Source organism: Rhinopithecus bieti, unplaced genomic scaffold, assembly GCF_001698545.2.
Source record: "Rhinopithecus bieti isolate Rb0 unplaced genomic scaffold, ASM169854v2 scaffold_5130, whole genome shotgun sequence".
In the NCBI taxonomy this organism is placed as follows: domain Eukaryota; kingdom Metazoa; phylum Chordata; class Mammalia; order Primates; family Cercopithecidae; genus Rhinopithecus; species Rhinopithecus bieti.
The window spans coordinates 1,173,300-1,193,192 of NW_016804792.1; positions in this window are offsets into that span (position 1 = coordinate 1,173,300).

Genomic DNA, 19,893 nt, shown 5'->3' on the forward strand with positions numbered 1-19,893 from the left:
TAAGAACACTAGAGAGTCATATTATCTAGGTCTTATCAGGGGACCCAGGTGGGACCACCAGGTTGTAAGTCCAAGGAGACTAGCATGTGAAGGGAGAGGCAAGATGTTGTTAAAGTACTTCTTATTGAGTGCACACCTCAAAAACACCAGGCCAAATGATGTATATGCATTACCTAATTTAATACAACACATCTATAAGGCAAGCACTATGGAGATAGCCACTTTAGAGCTGAGAAAGCTGAGATACTGGGTTCTCCAAGGTCTCACAACTGGAAAGTGAAGTTGATGCTATGATTCAAATCATCACAGTCCAACTCTGGAGCACATGTTGCTAGCTTCTGTGGCAGGATAAATATAAGGAGCAGAACTACAAATCAAGCCTGTGATGTAATAGGTATAATACTGATTGGGCACATGGAAGAAGAGATAACGCAGAAATTTCAGCTACATAAGTCAAGAAACAGCAAGGCGCTAGCAGGTAGAACCAGGCAGCTCAAGAGTTCACTCCATGGACACTGGCACCTGACAGGATTGTGCTGTTTGTTTCAGGACCATGGGCAACCTCTCAAAGGGACCAAGCTGGGCTAGAAAAATTGGCACATTCTAAATGTAATTTACAATCTATGTTTTTGAAACTGAAGAACACTTTCTCAAAAAGAAAACTTTAACATAGATCATACAAATGGCCAACGAGCATAAAATAAAGATGCTTAATACCATTAACCATTAAGGAAATGCAAATCAAAGCCACAATGAGATTGTTCACACACATTTAGATAACTACCCAAATAAAGGACAATAGCAAGTGTTGGAAAGGATGTGGAGAAATTGGAACCCTAGGACATTGCTAGCAGAAATGTGAAATGGTGCAGCCACCATGGAAAGCAATTTGATAGTTCCCCAATGAGTTCAATAGAGAATTTCCATATGACCTAGGAACTCTACTCCTGGGTATATTCCCCAAGGAACTGGAAACCGGTGTTGAAATAAAAACATTCACACAAATGCTCATATTATCACTATTCACAGTAGCAAAATAATGAGAACAACTCAAATGTTCATCCACTCATGAAGGAATTTTTTAATATGTGACATATTCATGGAAGGGAATACTATTCAACCATAAAAAGGGATGAAATTTTGATACATGCTACAAGGTGAATGAACTTTGATTGAAAACATTTATTGTAAGTAGAAGCAGTGAGACATAGAAGGCTATGTATATGGCATAATTCCATTTATACGAAATATTACAACCAGAGTTGGCAAATCCATACAGACAGAAAGCAGATTAGTGGTTGCCATGGGCTGGTGGAAGTGGGAAAATGAAGAGTAACTGCTTAATGGGTATGGGGTTTCCTTTTGGGGTGGTGAAAATGTTCTAGTGGTGATGATTGCATCACAACATGGTAAATGCAGTTAGTGTCATGAATAGTAAATTTTATGTTATATGTATTTTACCACAATTTTAAAAAAGAAAAAGAAAAGCTTCATGAAAGCTCTGTGTGGAAAACAGATAAAAGCAGGGTAGCGCTGGTGAAGTCTGGCATCGACAGGAACCCTGGAGCCATTCTTCTTCCAGCTTCCCTGAACACACTGTCATTAGAAGAGAGAGAGCCAAGTTTACTTATCTAACCCATAACATGCAGCTCTGAAGAAGAGCAGAACTGAAATTTCACTGTTGTCACATGGAAGTGCCAGCTACACTTTGAACCAAATGCTAAGGGAAAGTTTTCAAAAGTTCAAATTTATAGAATCCACACTAGGAATTCTAATTTGCATGGAAAAAATGAAAAGCCTCTCAAAAACAAACAAAGCCTATGGGAATGTTTCCAGTTATTTTAAGTATTTACTGATAGAAAACATAAGCCAAACTTTCCCCTGTTGCCTCTCATGAAAAAAAAAAAAAGCCAAAAAAAGGGTCTTACTTTGTAGCATACGTTGCCATTTTTCATCAATTTTGCAAAGCCAAGTTCTACCTTTTCATTTAATTTTGGGGACGTGTCTCTCAACCAAAATCTAACTTTTCAAGGTGCTTCGTTCATTGCTTTAAAAGTTCCTTCAGGTGGTGGTGTCATCTTTTTGTCCACGTATTTGTTGGGAAGCCGTTCACTGGTGTCCTAAGCCAGGATTCAGCATTACTCTCAGCCTTGCAAATGAATTAGTGGGTGACCATCCTGCTATTGCTATTCTAGAAACAGACTTGAACATGCTCACCTCTTTCAGTCCCAATCTCTTCTTTCCTTCCTCCCAATTCACAGTTGCCTGCAACTGGTTCCAAGGGTCCATGTGTGGGCATCTCGATCGAGGGAGGGAGGCACGGGGTGAGGTCCTTTCTTCCTCTTTAAGGAGTGGATTTTCTCAAGAGCAACATGGGAAGTTCTAAATTAATGTTGAAGTTGAGCTTTCTTGCCACTGTTTGTGTGTGGCACAGGAAACAGGCTCTCCACATGATGGTAAGAAGCCTTAAACCCAGATTACGGCACGTTTCTCTCTGGAGTGCTCTTTTTGGGTAGAGGGTAAAAGGTCATCCTCTCAGACTGGATAGTTGTTCTCAGCCAATTACATGATCTCCGTGATTCTACAAAAGGGATCTTTGAAACTGCATCAAAAGATTTTATGCAACTGATTTACAAAAAGCACAATTAAGTAGATGGAAGCATCATTCAAGACCATCTGGTGGAAGAGGTAGCATATTTAAAATTCTAGTATAATTATTAGCTGCAAAAAAGATTGTTTTAATTGTAAGTGATGAGCTATCCATTATCTGTCATACTCTAGTAGACTACATATCTCCATTTATTCCATCAAGGTCCAAAATAAAAAGATGCAAACATGGTACCATTGGAATGCTAGAACTCAAGAAATCTACATATAGAGAGGAAGCTCAGGAGAGAAGCTATGGACGGCCTTGAACTCCCAATTATAAATCTTTATTTTCTCTGTTTCACTGGAAGCATTAAAATTGCTTAAATGGAAAAGAAATCAGATTTATATTCTTTTTCTTTTTCTTTTCTCTGGGCGTCATTCAAACCAAGGACAGTGCCTTGCTGGGATTTTTCTCATCCTTAAAGGGCAATTGTCAAGCATAAGTCTCCAGCGTAAGAAGATGTTGAGTCAGTGTGTTTCTGTGTCAAGGACTGCAGACCCAATTGCACTTCCAAAATGCCCTCCTTTGGCTTTAATATAATCAGAGGTGATTTAGGTCAACACTTGTGCCATGACGACTACGTTTATCCGCAACTAATACTTGGTTACCCCGAGGTTGTTTAGAGTATTACATACAGTTTTTAACAGATCCCTGCTCTTTTTTTCTACATGGAAATAATAACCTTGTTGAGAGAGAAACCATTTTGACAAACACAGCTGGAAAATTGGAAATAAACGTTCATTTTTGGAAATATATTCACTCTATCACCTTTGTTATCTTATCATATATGAAAGCAATCACTTTCTTCTAAAACATGCCCTAGCAACTGTTAGGAAATTCTGAATCATATTAAAGCAATGCATTCCTATTCTCTAGATTTAGCTCTGGAAGTTAGCAAGTTTATTTTATTTTACTTTATTTTATTTTATTTTATTTTATTTTATTTTATTTTAGACGAAGTCTTGCTCTGTCACCCAGGCTGGAGTGCAATGGCACAATCTCTGCTCACTGCAACCTCCGCCTCCCAGGTTCAAGCAATTCTCCTGTCTCAACCTCCCGAATAGCTGGGATTACAGGCATGCACTACCACACCCACCTAATTATTATTATTATTATTGTTATTGTTGTTGTTGTATTTTTAGTAGAGACGGTTTTCACCACATCTCCAATGGCCAGGCTGGTCTTGAACTCCTGACCTCAAGTGATCCGCCCACCTCAGCCTCACAAGTAAACAAGTTTAGACTATTATGCTACAAAATTGGGGTCCAAATAATTATTCATTTGGTTTACACATGTTGATTGAGAACTTATTTTAAGGTTTCAGTCACCCCAGTGAACCAGAGCAACGAGGAATTGGCCTAGAAGAAGTCATAAAGTAGAATCATAAAGTACAAACAGCAGAAGACTTCAATAACAGAAGAGGGTAAAAATAAAAAGATTTAAGTTCTTCACATATTTTCAATTTAAACATCCAAAAGAGGTCAAATTATACCTATGGGTTTAAAAAACAATATTTTAATGGGAAATTTCCAAGGGAGAGCCCTATGCATCTAATGTTACCCCAAACACAGAAAGGCAGATAATTGGAGCTGGGAGGGTAGGAACAGAAATGGTCTCATACCTCCTTGTAAGCTCAGCTCTTAAACAAATCAAAGTACACTAAAGTATCACTTCAGACAACAGAGATGTAGTATGTCTATTAATCATTTTTTTTAATGTGGTGGCCTGAGGACCTACACTTATTCCTTCCAAAGAAGCCACAAAAAGGCAAAATCCTTGATCCTGTTCTGATCACGGAATGTTTGCTCTGAAAACTTTTAGAAATAACTTGTTCACTTTATTCGTCACCTAAATCTTCAAGAACACAGGTATTTGAGAAAAAAAAAAAAAAAAAAAAACTCAGTGATTTTCGTACAGTATGAGCAAATTTTTCATACACCACATGAAAACACAAAGAACAACAATAAGTGTGTTCATGCATTCCAAGTCTTTGCTGATTCGGTGCCCAGCTTGTGCTAGGTGTGGGTCTAGGTCCACGAGTTAAGCCTTGGACCGAGCCCCAGGGAATATCCAGGGAAGAACATTTTGGAAAAAGGGGACACTACAGGCAATGACTCTGCTCATTCATCCAAGCAGGAGGGTGAAAAGCAAGTTTGAGTAACAGAAAGATGGTAGGGCCACAGCAGAGTAAGCAAGGTAGAAGGGTGAGGAAAGGCTCCCAGAAAGTGAAAGGAAACTGAGTCAGAGCCAAGCATGAAAAACATTATGATGCTAATGGAAAGATTTGTTTGTAAAAATTCCTTTTTCTAAGTGAGATGAGAACCTTGAGCGAGGTGAGAACTAGGAGGGGTTTTAGTAACAGAGCAACTGAATTCCAGAACAAATACTTAGAAAGGATTGCAGGGTTCTAAGTGAGATGGTGGTGGTGGACTGGACCAGAATCACAAGGAAATTCCTCCAAAAGGCCTGCAGCTTCTTCCTTCTCCACTAAATGGTCTTGAAGTGAATAAAAAGAATTGCACAGGGCTAATGAGAAACTGTGATATTTTGGAATTCAGTGCCATCTGCACAAAATCCCAGCCAAAGGGGTTCCCCACTGTCCCACCCCAGTTCAATGACTCCACACATAACTGAGTAAGTGGGCAAACAGCTTGGCTCCAATTTCCTTATGTAGGAAGATTAATATTACATGAGTCAATGAATCTTCACTTCTCAAATTTGCCACAAATGAAAGAACTTCCTCTGCCCCCTCAAAACATCTGGATGCTGCCTGCCAGGGCCTCAAATCCAAGTGAAAACATCTGGGTGTCAGTGAAGAGGTAGAACTGGGTGGCATCTAAATAGGATTTTGAAAAGTTGCTTGAATAACAGCATTTTTTATTGTTGTTTTTAAGTTTAGCCCCGTACTATGTAAATCTACAGTGTACTTAGATGTGCTTGTTTATGTTTTCACTCATCAGCACTGCCCACATTATGGGAAAGACATAGGGCTTGATGATAAAGAAATGTAGCTACATAGCTAAGCATGCCTTTCCCAGTTCATCCTCCTGTTAACTGCTGAACATGCAGCTCTTTTTGTTCTTTCCGCTTCGGGTAGTCAGGTTCCTCTCTGTGACTCTGAAAATCTGGAATCCGTGGGCAATTCTGGCCCTAGCCACTTGGAACTCCCACTCTGCATGCTTTTTGTATGACTGCCTTTCACTCAGGAGGTTCGAAAAATAGAAGCAGTATGCATGTGGGAGAAATGTGTACATTAGTCATTTTATTCAGTGCATACTATGTTGTCATCGCTGTCAAACATAATAAAAGTGCAGCTAAAACACTTAACCACATATTGATCTGCTCCCACGTCTCCTGTAGTGAGCTTAGAGTAACGGAGCCCCCTCCTTATTCCCCCCACGCTTTAATGCACAGGATAGTGAGCTTCCTGTAACTGTTTATTTTGGAAACAGTTGAGGAAGCATCGACCTCAAACTTTCCCATTGTTCAGCTATTGCCATATAATCCCTTGTATGAACTGAAATTTCTTACAAGAAACATTAAGATGAGCTTGGGTGGCTTGGTTCAAGGCTGGTTTGTTATTAGTAGGATTCTTATTATTATTATTAGCATTATGAGTTTTGGTCATAAGTATTTTTTTTCTCTTTTAGACTATAAACTTTCAGCTCTTATTACTAGTAACTGGAATGAGAGCCACCATACACTGAATGCTCACTACATTATAAAAACACTATGCTGAGGATTTCCATATATGCTTGTTTAAATGTGTGTCACATACCACCTCTAAGGAAATATTATCTGTATTTTACAGAGAAGGAAGCTGAGGCTCAGATGAGAAAGAAAGAGAGGGAAAGTAACTGGCCCACAATCACAGAGAAAACATAAATCCATGACTGATTAATTCTGAAGCTTATATTCTTAACCAGTTTACTAGGTTGCAAGTTCATGTCTAGAATAGGGAAGACATCTTCCTGCTGGATTGATGTGTATGTTTGAAAGCAAAGCTAAGGAATCTTCACTGTGACCCACAGTCACAATCTGGAAATCGGGACTCAAATTCCCAGCCTCCCTTGCATCTTCCCAACGTGCCACCTGCAGGATACACACTGTGAAAACTGGTCTCAGACACTTGGTGGAGTTTCCATTTTGCTGGTAGGGGTAGCTACATAAGCCACCAGCTTTAGGTTGCAAAGTTGAGTTCTCCAGGCAGGCTTGGCTTCCATCAGTGCAGAGAACAGCAGTGATTGTAGAAAAATTCTCTGTCCTCTGTTCAATAAAGCAGCAATGACAACTGTCTCTTGGTGTCAGTGTCACGGTTTGGGGGCATGTTTTGGGATATGTTTCTGGAAGCTTAGCCTTAAGTCTGTTTCTCTAGTTCCCCAGTGATTCTATAAGCTATTTAATTTTCTGTGTTAAACCTCTTTTCCTTTTAACCTAGCCAAAGTGGAGTCTGTTGTTTGCAACTTAGACAACACAAACAGGAAAGACAAATAGAGGAAATGTATATATTTCTTTACTTGCAACTGTTTCTCTAGTGAGCTGTAATTTTACGCCACCACTAGCACCCTACAGGAACTATCTCATTCCCCATAGGAGTGGATGAGGCTATTATGTGTGAAAAATATTCACCTTTTCCTGCTCTGGCGTGGGAGTAGGAAAGCAGGATCTTAGGGCAGTGAAGAGCTTCTCTACTTGGGCAAAAAGGAAAAGGAGCCTCAGCTTTCTCAACAGAAGCCCATCCACAATGGATAGACATGTTCCATTATTGGCAGGCTTGAAAACATCATTTTTTACAATCATGCCCAACTCCCTGGGAGTGAAAAAGCTGAATGTACACAGGGGTTTCCCGCTTTCCTCGAGTTGTGTTTACTTCTTTCTACTGATTCCACACATTTCCAGATAAATTTAGGCTCCATTTCATCTCATTAAAGCAAAATCTGTTCAACTATGTCAACAAGTAGAAAAGTTTTCTACTCAAATGTTATTTTTGTCCAGGAACACAGGATGAGGACCAGAACAGAAGAAGTGAGGTACTTGGCAATCTTGACCAGGCCCAAGTAGAAATCTGAGATAACCCAACCCCAGCTTATGGAAAAGGGTACAGGCAGATAGCACAGCATTTCAGGCTCAATGGGGAGCATCCAGCAGTCTGAGGTGTGGGCTGATAGGTGGGTTAACAGGTGAGCATGCGAGAAGAACGGCTTGAGTCCGGTATAGGTCAGCAGGCAGCAGGGCGTGATCCAGGAGCCCTGACAAGCAGGTCGTGGGCCTTTCCCTCTCCCTCTGGAAGAGGTTGAATTGAACATGGTTAAACAATACTTCAGTTTAAGATAGTGATGCAGATTCATTCAAGCAAGAGAAAGTTAGATGCCTTACAAATTCACACCTCTTTTTGGTCTTAAGGGAACCACGTACCCTTATACATTTGCTCTTACTACTCCAGACTTCACAAATTCTTGTAAAAGTTTTGCACAGTAATCTTCTGTTTTTCCTAGCCTGTGTTCTTAAAAAACAAGACTGGATACTTGACAAACTGGAATTTCTAGACTCCCTTAGGGTAATTCCAAACCATGGTAGGTATGTTAAATTCTAGCAACCCCACTATATATTTTTTGTTTGTTTGTTTGTTTTGCCTATTAACACCCAACAATCAGAAATCCTGCCCTAGAGGCACCAACATAAAGTACAATGGAAGTCTCAGAGTGGAATACAGAAGATAATGTAACATAATTGTCTGTTTTTGTCAAAATAAGTAAATACGCATGTACATAAATATACCTGTATTATATGTTATTTTTTACAGAAGTGAAACAACAGACCAACAAAATTTCTAAATACTTCAACTTCCCATTCCTATCCTATCTCCTCCAAACCCACTCATGCTATGTATGTTTACATTTCCCATGAAACAACAAAAAAGAATGTTTTCTGATATATAGCAAAAATACACATGCAATATTATTTTTAATAGCAGCAATTGAAAATAACCTATAGGTCCAGGAATAGGGTAATTATTAATCTGGATTATGGAAAACTATAATAAATACTTATAATAAGATTTTGCAATCATGATAAATGAAAAATTTAAAGAACATTTGAGAGTGAAAAAATGCTTATCAAGGTAAGAGTAGCTTTCAAATCTGCATGACAGTTATCCTAATCATGTGTGTATTTACACACACTTTTTTCCTTAACAAAATTTATATGTGTTGATAAAAAACGCTGGAAGGAATAATGTCAAAAATATTTGCAGTAATGAAATTTTGATAAATTTTATTCCCTTCTTCACGGTTTTCCCAATCTTCTTTAGTATTATATAAAATCATATTAACATAAAATAATAAATAATACTATGTTACTATAATATTATATTACCTTCCAAAGGTAAAAGAAACCTATTTGCTCTAAGGAAATCCTACTACAGGGTTAGATGAGCTAGAAATTACCTCTTGCATTGCCGACAACCTCAGTTCTCAATAATTAATCCCTGTTGCAATTTCTGCAAAACCCCCTTGGGTAAAGATGTTCATTTTTTTTATGGAGCTGTCTTGTTTGCTGTGTGTTTTCCACGACAGCCTCTGTGCCTTCTACTTACAAACAAAAACCCTGGGAATTTGGTCATCCAGAAGAAAAGAATATTTGAAATAATTGTCACCCTAGAAAATCGGTTACCTCTAAGAATTTAGTTTCAATGAAGTTATTTAATAAGATAAAAAGGAAGTCACTGCTGCAGCTGCTGAGCTATGTGGCAGTCTTGTCATCTATAACATGAGGAAATAGTATCTATCTTTTCTCAGGGTTAGGGGGAAAAAGATAGTAAGATCATTGTATATATAAAGTCCATAACAATGTCTGGCAATAGATAATTTTTAAAAGTGAAAAGTTTATGTTTTATTGGGATAGTTAGTACCTAGAAGGCAGGGTGTTTGAAGGGAGGAAAGTAATGCCTGTATATGGTAATACCAAGACAATGAACACAGAACCACAGAGGGGCAGCAGCCTGCTTGGATGTGAATTTCCTCCTTGTGATCTCTTGACCAGGTTACCTAATTTCGCCACACCTCAGTTTCCCCATTTGTAAAGTAGAACTGATAACATTTCTTGCTTCAGAAAGTTGTTATGAGGATTATGCCAGGCATTTAGGACAATGCCTAGCAAACAGGAATCACTGTATAAGCCAAGGTGAATGTCTGTTGTGACTTGTTCCACAATAACACAAATGGAATTGCCTAGGGTACAGCGCTATGTGGTCTGCGAAGTCAGCTTGGACACCTGGAGTTAGATGCCTCCTGCACTGAACTCTCTGTACCCACAGTGTTTCTTTATGTACACACTAATTTCCTCGGACCTTAACTAATCTAGTTCCCGATTGTGTCTTATCTTTGTGTCCTCAAAACCTAGCACCCTGATGTCCACACTAAATAGTGAATGTCTTTAGAAACAGGCTACAACACTTATTGTGTATAGACAATGCATCTTATTCATGTTAGGTTGTCTTCAGTTTCTTCCCCCAACCACACACAGAAAATGTACTCATTAGACAGATTTTGGGAAAGAAGGACACATTGTACCTCAAACATTGAAAGGTATGAATAAATCCATATTCCATATCTTATTTTTAATAAAATTATTAGGATTCTAGCAAGTAAAATTATATCACTCACTGGGATGACTTTGCCTATTTAAAGAGACATTTCCATCATTCCAATTTGAGCTACTAAGAAACTATTTAAGCAGAAGCTATTGACACAGCTATATCTATGCTGCTAAGAGTAAAACTCTCTATACTTACAGCTCACAGCTTACTTTGTGGGTAGCAGGACTCCACAGGAAACAATAAGGGCATCAACAACAAGGAACTTACAGGCCTGGAGTCTTGGCTTCTGGGTCAGGTGACCTCGGGGAAGTCACTTCACCTTCCCAGGTCTGATTTCCTTATTTGCCGAGCTAAAATAAGGCTGACAAACCGGTCTACAATTCATCAAGCTATAGTAGCACAGCAAAGACCCCTGAAAAATTCTGCCCTATTGTGAAATGGACAGTTAGCAAGGAACTGGCAAACTGATGTCTGTAATTAAACCAGTAACTGAAGCGTATTTCTGTTGAAGTTTCTAGATACTTCCAAGACCGTGCTGTCTACCTAAATTTTTCTAAACAACTCCAAGTCATCCTTAAAGTGTTTGCCGAATGGACATTCTCAGGCAAAGTCGTTTCCAAGCCCCTTCGGCTCAGCGCTGCACGGCAGATCACTGCCTTCTCAAATCAAAGGGGGTTCCCTGCAGAGTTTGTTTACACCATTAAATTTCCTCCAATGTAAAGCCAGGAGAATTTTTCCAGGTGTTCGAATTCCTAGAGGGTGGGGAAAGTGGCGAGCTCTATATTAGAGCAATACCACGCTAGAGTGAAACACAAAGAACCTTTTTTATGGTGTTGCCCCCTCTGGAGATCTCTATTTAGGGGCTGCCTTGGCAGGGCCCACCAGACCGTCTGTCACTCTCCGGTGACACCGGCTGCCGGCGGAGGGCGGTCCCCGAGGCTCTCGTGCTGGCGGCAGCCCCGCGCTGGCCCCGGGCAAGCCTTGATCCGTCCTGCGCCACGTGGAAGGTGCCTGGACACGGGCTCAGCCGCAGGGGCCCCTAGTACCTCCATGGGGTCTCGTCCCCCACGGCGGGGTCAGAGGGCAAGGCACCGGCCAACCTCCTCCAGGAGCTCTGTTTAAATGAGAGGCAAAAGAAATTCCAAGGAGAGCCACAGGTTGAAATTGGAGCGAAAGCCTGGGCTTCCCCGAGCCAGGTGAAGAGAGCTGGCAAGGTCACCCACTCAGTCACCAGGTGGTACATTTAATTTAAAAGGAGTGTTAACCTTGTTTATACAAAATAACACCAATATGCAGAGAAGCAGTAAATCCATTGTCGTTAAACAGCGGGAAGCCGCTGGCTCTGGCAGCCTGCCCACCGGCGACGGTGAACCGGGCTGGCACCGAGCAGGGAGCCGGGCCTGCCAGCCTGTCCGCCTCGCGAGAGGAGGCCCGGGCTCGCCCTCTCTGCCCTCCAGATGACTCTTTGCATTCTTGTCAAATATATTTAGAACAAGAGGTGTCCACTTAAAGAGAAACATTTGTTAATCACTTAAATGCAGGCGCTTGGCAGCCCTCCAGTTTCACCTTTATAAATATGTAGGATCGGTTTCCAGCTAAGCAGGGAACTCCACAGCAAGTTCCCTTTCTCTCCGCGTCCCCTCGAATTGACCCAAGGTGAATGTCCCTAGCACCTTATTAATTTTCTATCCCAGTGGGCTTTCCGGAGTTAATGCCAGTCTTCTATCTGAAAGTTGATGGAGATAAATAAATGATGCACCGTGGAGGGAGGGAGAGAGAATAAGAGGAGTGTTTCTTTAAGTAAGGGACTGATTAAAGTTAAAATTCCTGTTGACGGAGGCGCTGGTGTCGACATCCTCCTTGTTTACCAGCAGCTGTCCCTGTTAATGACACTCTGATAACGTTCGGAGGCTGCCCTGCGGTAGTAAGGGGGAAGAAGATAAAGAGGCCTCTGTTTAAATACTCTGGGCCTCGACCCCACTCTTTTTTAACCTCCCTTCCTCGAAGAATGAGTGAAACTGTTCAGAAGGGGCAAACCCTGGGTGCACAGATTTTTGCCCCGGAAACTTTGAGTTCACAGCATAAAAACTCCGGAGAGCTGATGCCTATTCCAGGAGTGGAAACTCCGGAGTGGGGGTGGGGGACACAAAAGGCAGCTGGTCTGCAAGGTGAGGAGGTCTGCAGGAGGCCAGAGGAGAGCTCTTCCTTTTGTTTTAAAAACACTGACACTTCCTTGCCCTCCCCCCTCTCCACCCCAAACAAGTCTTACAGAGGTAACTAAATATGTTAGGGACAAGGTTACAGAATTAAGATTCTTTAAGGACCAATGTATCCTTAGCATTAACCACATGAAAATCACTTTGAATACTTGGAACACTCTCCCTCATGAGATTCTCAGGTTGTTGGGGACCTTGCCCCACATCCAGGCTAAAACTTTGAATATGCAGCTGAGAAAGCAGTTCCAGTAGGTGAAGGGACCTGCCTAAAATCACTTAGTAAGTTTAGTGGCAGGAGGGGACTGGAACCCAGTCCCCTGTCCAACGTTCTTTTCAGACAGACAAATAGATGTGAAATACTTTATATTTCATATAATACATATAGATATAAATTTATACATTTTTTAAATTTCTTCCTCCCATCCTGAGATAGCAGGCAGACGGCAGCAGCTATCTAGTCTCTTTCACACTGAAAAAAAGCCAGTGCTCTCACTTGGCTCAAGTCCCAGACTGGTAGATGCTCGGGCTTCCCTCAAGACCCACCTCCACCCCGATTATTTCATGAATACAATTCACTTAAGGATCAACAAACGTGGAATCCCATAATCTTATTCATGCTCTAACCAGTCAGGCAGACATGCCTCCAATAAAGCAAGCACAGAGGACAAATATTTTTCTGACGATGGAAAATGAAGATGGTGTGAAAGAAATGATCTTGCAATTTTTTACACCTCTGTTTTGTCACCTAAAGCATGTCCTTTATTCATCTCAAGAGATTTGGGGAGGGAAAAAATAAATTAAAAGGCAGGCAAAGTATTTTGAGTTCACATGCTCGGAAGAAAGATGCTGACATTTTTTATCCATGTAATTTTCTCTGGAAAGTTCTTTATAATGTTTTTAAAGATCAACAAGTATCATGTACTTTCCAGTGGCTTACGATAACACAAGTTCATCATTTATATTCCAAATGGTAGTGACTCCACAACTTTCTCTTTATATGTAGTAAGGTATATAGAATTATTCTCTCTACAAAATTTTAATTTAGCTTATAATCTGTTTATGGCAATTTGTTAACTACCAATTGTTATGGGTTGAACTGTGTTCCCCCAAAATTCATATGCTAAATTTCTAACCCCCCAGTTATGAGAGCTTATTTAGAGATAGGATCTTGGCAGATGTAATCAAATTAAAAGAAGTTCACCAAGGTGTACCCTAATCCAATATGATTGCTGTTTTCATAAAAAGGGGAAATTTAGAAACAGAGATATGCATGCATTGATGATATAAAGAGATGTAGGGAGAAAGCCACCATCTTCAAGTCAAGGACAGAGGCCTGGAGCGGCTCCCTTCCTCACAGCCATCAGGAGGAACCAACCCTGCCGACACCTTAAATGTTGACTTATATCCGCCAGAACTGTAAAACAATGAATTTGTGTTGTTGAAGCCATCCAGGCTGTGGTACTTGGTTACGTGAGAACCTTAGCATACCAGCCAATTTTAGCCACCTCAGTAACTTTAATATCCCCTCAGATCAATATTTCAAAAACATATGAAACCAAATTAAATGGCTTAAAATTATGTTTAAAGTGTCCTGTGTAAAGGGAAGGCAAAAGGAATTAGTATGTATTGTGCACCCATCATATCCTGGGCAGAAGTTGGAGAACTTGATATATTTTTGTTGATTTCACATGTATAAACCACTCTTTCAACAATAAAATTTTATCTAATTCAATAGAAACACATCTTGTGCAGTAAGAACATTTACAGTAAACATGAGTAATTTAAATGAGTACCAATTAAGGGGATTGCACCTTGCTTAGTATATTTCATCAAATTATACATCGTAAGAGGTGGAATCTTCTCTACATTATGAGCAATGGTACTCGTTGATTTCTTCTCCATCACTTCACCCACATTTTTTGATGTATCATATAATTGATGGTTGAAAAGTTTATAGTAGGTTTTGTCAAGGACCCAATTGTGAACAGAGATTATAAATAAGCACAGTCAATCAAGAAGATTTATCAAGTAGGTGCTCTGTATACAGCACTAGAGGGAGAAGGGGAGGTTGCAGAAACCACACTGCCTGGTTTGGGCTACATAAGAGTCTAATTGGTGAGAACAGCCATAAGCAAGTCAAGAAGGCAAATTAATAATATGCTTTGGGGCAATATCTCAGCAGTGCAAAAGAAAAGGAACTCAAGATAGGGGGCCACAGATCCCTGTGTGCCAGTAATAGTCCCAGTTTACACTCACTGTCTCCGCTTAATTGTTAAGAGTGATTTTTTTCATTCCCCAAAATGTCTGAGGTTGATTGAAAAAGTCTGGGGTCACTCTACCTCCGGACTTCTCAACCTCCACACTACTAAAGTTTGAAGATGGATGATTCTTTGTTCGGGGTCTGTCCTATGCACTGCAGGGTACTTGGCAATATCCCTAACCTCCACTCATGAGATGCCACAAGCAACGCCCTCTCTCCTTTGTGACAACCAAAAATATCCCCAGATATTGCCAAATGTCCCCTCAAGGCAAAACCACCCCCAGTTGATGACCACTGTATAGGAAGGATGATTACATCATGGAAAACTACCTTTAGAAGATTAGATTTCAGCATCTGTAGATAAAGAACCTGAACTGCCTGAAAAAGGAGGAATTTTTTTTTTTTTTTTTTTTTTTTTTTTTTTTTTTGGTGTTGTTGAGATGGAGTTTTGCTCTTGTTGCCCAGGATGGAGTGCAATGGTGCCATCTCGGCTCACCACAACCTCTGCCTCCCAGGTTCAAGTGATTCTCCTGCCTCAGCCTCCCTAGTAGCTGGGATTACAGGCATGTGCCACCATGCCCGGCTCATTTTGTATTTTTAGTAGACACGGGGTTTCTCCATGTTGGTCAGGCTGGTCTCAAACTCCCGACCTTGGGCCTCCCAAAGTGCTGGGATTACAGGCATCAGCCACCGTGCCTGGTCAAAAGGAGAACATGTTCTATATAAAAGTGTGAAAGTAGAAAACAGCTAGTTGAAGTCAGAAGTCCAAGGGATGGCAGTAACCACGAATAAAGATTGGGGAGTTAAACAAATTAACCAACCTGTTTACCGAGCTAAAGCTATGTTGATGTACCCCGCAAGAACACTTAAAAATAATAAATTACTAAAATCTCTAATTTCTGGGGCATCCACAGTCCTTGGCACAGTGTGTTAGAATTAGACTGTTTACATTGCTTAGCTTCTTAATATTTAGAGAGGCAGAGAGTGACGCCTTGCGCAATTGTTTTCTGAAAGACGAAGAGTAGATAGGAGCAGTAATAATAATAGCAGCAGCTACTTATTTGGAATCTCTTACAACCAAGACCTTTTATAGACATTATCATTATCTGGTTTAATTCCCTGAAGACTTTTTTTCTTCTTTGAAACGGAGTCTTGCTCTGTTGCCCAGGCTGGAATGCAGTGGTGCAATCTTGGCTCACCACAGTCACCACAGCCTCCACCTCCTGGGTTCAAGCAATTCTCCTGCCTCAGCTTCCTGAGTAGCTGGAATTACGGGCATGGGCCACCACACCCAGCTAATTTTTGTATTTTTAATAGAGACAGGGTTTCATCATGTTGGTCAGGCTGAACTCCTGACCTTGTGATGCACCCACCTCAGTCTCCCAAAGTGCTGGGATTACAGACGTGAGCCACCATGCCCAGCCATCCCTTGAAGACTTTTGCAAGACCAGTACTAACTTCTCTGGGCTTCAGTTTCCTAAGCTGCGACATGAGTGAAGGTAGGTGGTGTCATACATCTATTATGCGTCAGGGCCATGACTTGAACCCAGATCGAGCTCCCCTAAGCCTGTGTGTGTTTCCCTTGCCTCACTGCACTGGCTGGCAGAAGAGCAAGCAGAGAAAATTTCACATAAAAAGAGAACACAGCCAATTTAAGAACATAGTAAACATGATCATTGTTTATACAGAGTCTGAAACATGGGGAGGTGGGTAAGGCTTTTGTTGTTTTATTTCAAATTAACCTTTAATGACTGAGGGTGTCCTTATTTATCAAAATGAAGTAAGCTTTGTCTGGTGTCTTTCATTTACCATTAGGTGATCATTTTGGATTAGGGGTCTCCAGATGTGTTGATGTTTAGTAGAAGTATATCAATATGATTCTGAATGCTGGCTAGGGCAAATTCTCCAAAATGAAGAGTTAAATGCTTAATTTTTGTTTCAGACTCTCCCAGGTCAGGATATTCAATATCCAAAGGCACAATCTCCTCCCATCTTTCCCATCTTTTTTCATTCTTAGTTCTTCTTTTACTCAGTAAATTTAGCTCACACATGTGGCTGGAAGGAAGTTATTTGGTTGCAAGGAGATTTCCATGAAGACGTGAGCAGTATCAATTATTACCCTCACTTGTTAATTTCTTTGCCCCACTAAGCTAAATGGGGAAAGACAAAATACAGTGCCAGGCTAGTGGAAAAAAAGAAAAGAAATTCAGTAAGATGTAGTCATGGGTGATTTGTACCAAAAATAATTATTGCTAGTCAAGGCGGCTTAGGTCTGTAATCTCAGAACTTTGGGAGGCTGAGGCCAGAGGATCACTTTAGCCCAGGAGTTCAAGACCAGCCTGGGTGCCATAGGGAGATCCCAGTCTCTACAAAATAACAAACAATTAGCCTTGCATGGTGGTGCATGCCTATAGTCCTTGTTATTTAGGAGGCTGAAGCAGGAGGATCACTTGAGCCTGAGAGGTGAAGGCTGCAGTGAGCCATGATTGTGTCACTGCACTCCAGCCTGCGCAACAGAATGAGACCCTGTCTCAAAAACAACAGGAACAAAAATTATTATTAATACATCCACAGAGAGAGGTAGGATTTAAGTCAGGTCAAAATATATGCTTTTTGTCTATCCGCATTAGAGCAGTATGGTGCTTTACATCTGCTATTTTATTATATCAACACCCAAACCTAGAGACAGAAGACATATTATAACCCCACTAACTTAGGTGAAGAAAGAGAGGATCAAGGGAAATTAAATAACCTGCCCAAAGTCGAATGGCTAGGAAGTAATGTGGCCATGATTCAAACCCAGGTCTACTTGATTTCAAAACCTGTAGTCTTCCCACTGACAAAAGTAATTCAATAAAAATTTAGCCATATAATTTAAGGAAGTGAGGAGATTAAACTTCCAGCCTATCCCAGAGAAGACAAGGTAAACCCCAGGTCAGTAGAGAGGTACTGAAGGCTTTTGGACTCCCAGGATGCAGTTTATGTCAGCACCCTATAGCCCACTAAATGGCATCCCTCCCAGAAGAGCAGCAGTTGAACATCACCTTGTCTGGAGGACTTAACAACCATCCGTTTCCAACCCTTGGGAGGTAAACATTAAGCTAGATGGTGGCTTTAAATGATCTTTTCCAACATAGATGATATTGCAGAAAGTACAAGAAGAAGCAGATAAATACACTGGGATCTGAGCACAGTCTTTTCATTTTGGGGTGCTGCTGTATCATTTGCCAGGCATCTCACAGAGAAGGGAACCTCCAGTGCTCCCCAGCTAGACACAGTCCTCGTCCTGGATAGAACATTCATCCATGCCTACTGAAGCCTCGCGGAAAGGTCCAGGAGAGCAAGCTGTGAGGAAGCAAGGAGGTTGGAGACTTTCACAGGCTGCTCTTGTGCTCTTCGTTCCTCTTGCTTTTCTAGTACTGTGAGAAGATGTGCAGTAGGAAGAAGGATCTGCTGGGTCCATTTCTACAAGGTAATCTGAGTGAGGGGGAGTACCAGGAGCAGGTGAAGGGAGCACATAAACTTTCAAATGTGTGCAGGGGTCTATGTATCACTTCAACAAATACATCCAGCATCACTCGGATGCTTTACTGAACAAAACAAAGTGCTGTCCCCCATGCAGCTTGTAATCTCGTAGGGCAAAAAGAAGACCTGGGAACAAATTTAGGAGGTCAGGGAATGATAAGAATGGGGGAGGTGCAATGTTCTGTAGTATTTTCACACAAGGTCTTTCAAAGGAGATGACATAAGAACAGAAAACAAAACAAAGCACAGAAATGAGCCAGAACAATTTCTAGGGAAAGAATTTTCCTGAGAGAGGGAACCACAAGTGCAAATTCTCCAAAGGATGCCAATGTACTAATAATAAAAGGATGGAGGGCAGAATAGAGACTATAGCAGGCCAATGAACTACAGACAGTTCTATCTTATTAAGTCTAACTGCTGCATAGTATTACTTGCAGGAATATACCATATTCATTAATTCCTCTATTGACATACATTTAGGTTGTTTCCAGTTATTCACTCACAAGCTATGATGTAGTTTTCTCTACTGTATATATAAGTGATGTGGTTTGGCTCTGCGTCTCTACCCAAGTCTCATCTTGAATTGTACTCCCCTAATTCCCACATGTTGTGGGAGGGATGCGGTGGGAAATAATTTTAATCAGTATGTGGTTTTAATCAGTATGTTCTGGTGGTAGCAAATAAGTCTCACGAGATCTGATGGTTTTGTAAGGGGTTTTCACTTTTACACCTTCCTCATTTTCTCTTGCTGCCACCATGTAAGATGTGCCTTTCACCTCCTGTCATGATTCTGAGGCCTCCCCAGCCAGGTGAAACTGTAAGTTCAATTAAACCTCTTTTCCTTCCCAGTCTCGGGTATGTCTTTATAAGCAGTGTGAAAACAGACTAATACAATAAGGAAGTACAATTGCTGGTTATAGTGGACAAACATCTCCAGCTTTGTTACATATTATGGAGTCAGTCATTCTCCAGAGTGTTCGTTCTAATTTACAGCCCTTACAGTAGTATATGAAGCTCAATTTTCCTCACATTTTCCCCAATATTTGGTGTTATTTGGTGTTATCAGAGGTTTTGTTTCGTTTTGTTTTGTTCGCCATTCTGATGGGTTGGAAACATTCTGTCTTCATCATTTTAATTTGTATTTCCCTAATGTCAAAGCAAGGGAGAGGGATGAATTTTTTTCAAGCATTTATTGTTGCTTCAGGTTTCCTCTATTGTGACTGGTCTTTCCTAACTTCTGCTCATTTTTCTCTTTGACTATTTGTCTTTGATAAACATGTAGAATTTCTATGTTCATAATATGAACTCTTTTGTAAGTATTAAAATATGTTTTCCCAGGATGTAGGATTTTAAAAATATTTTAGGGTATATGCAACCTAAGAAAAGAATTTTAATACAAGAGATTAAATTGAATTTAATCAAATTTATTAATTGACTTATGATTTGTACTTTTATATGTTTAAAATTATTTCCTTTCATAATGCTATAAACATATTCTCTTCCTTTTCTGTCTAAGAATGTTAAAGGTTTGCTTCCAAATGTTAGTATCTGAAGTTTATTTTATTTATATATATGATATCTATATCTACTTTTTTGTATGGAAAGCCCATTTCCCCCCACTAATCTGTAAGACTATCTCTGATCC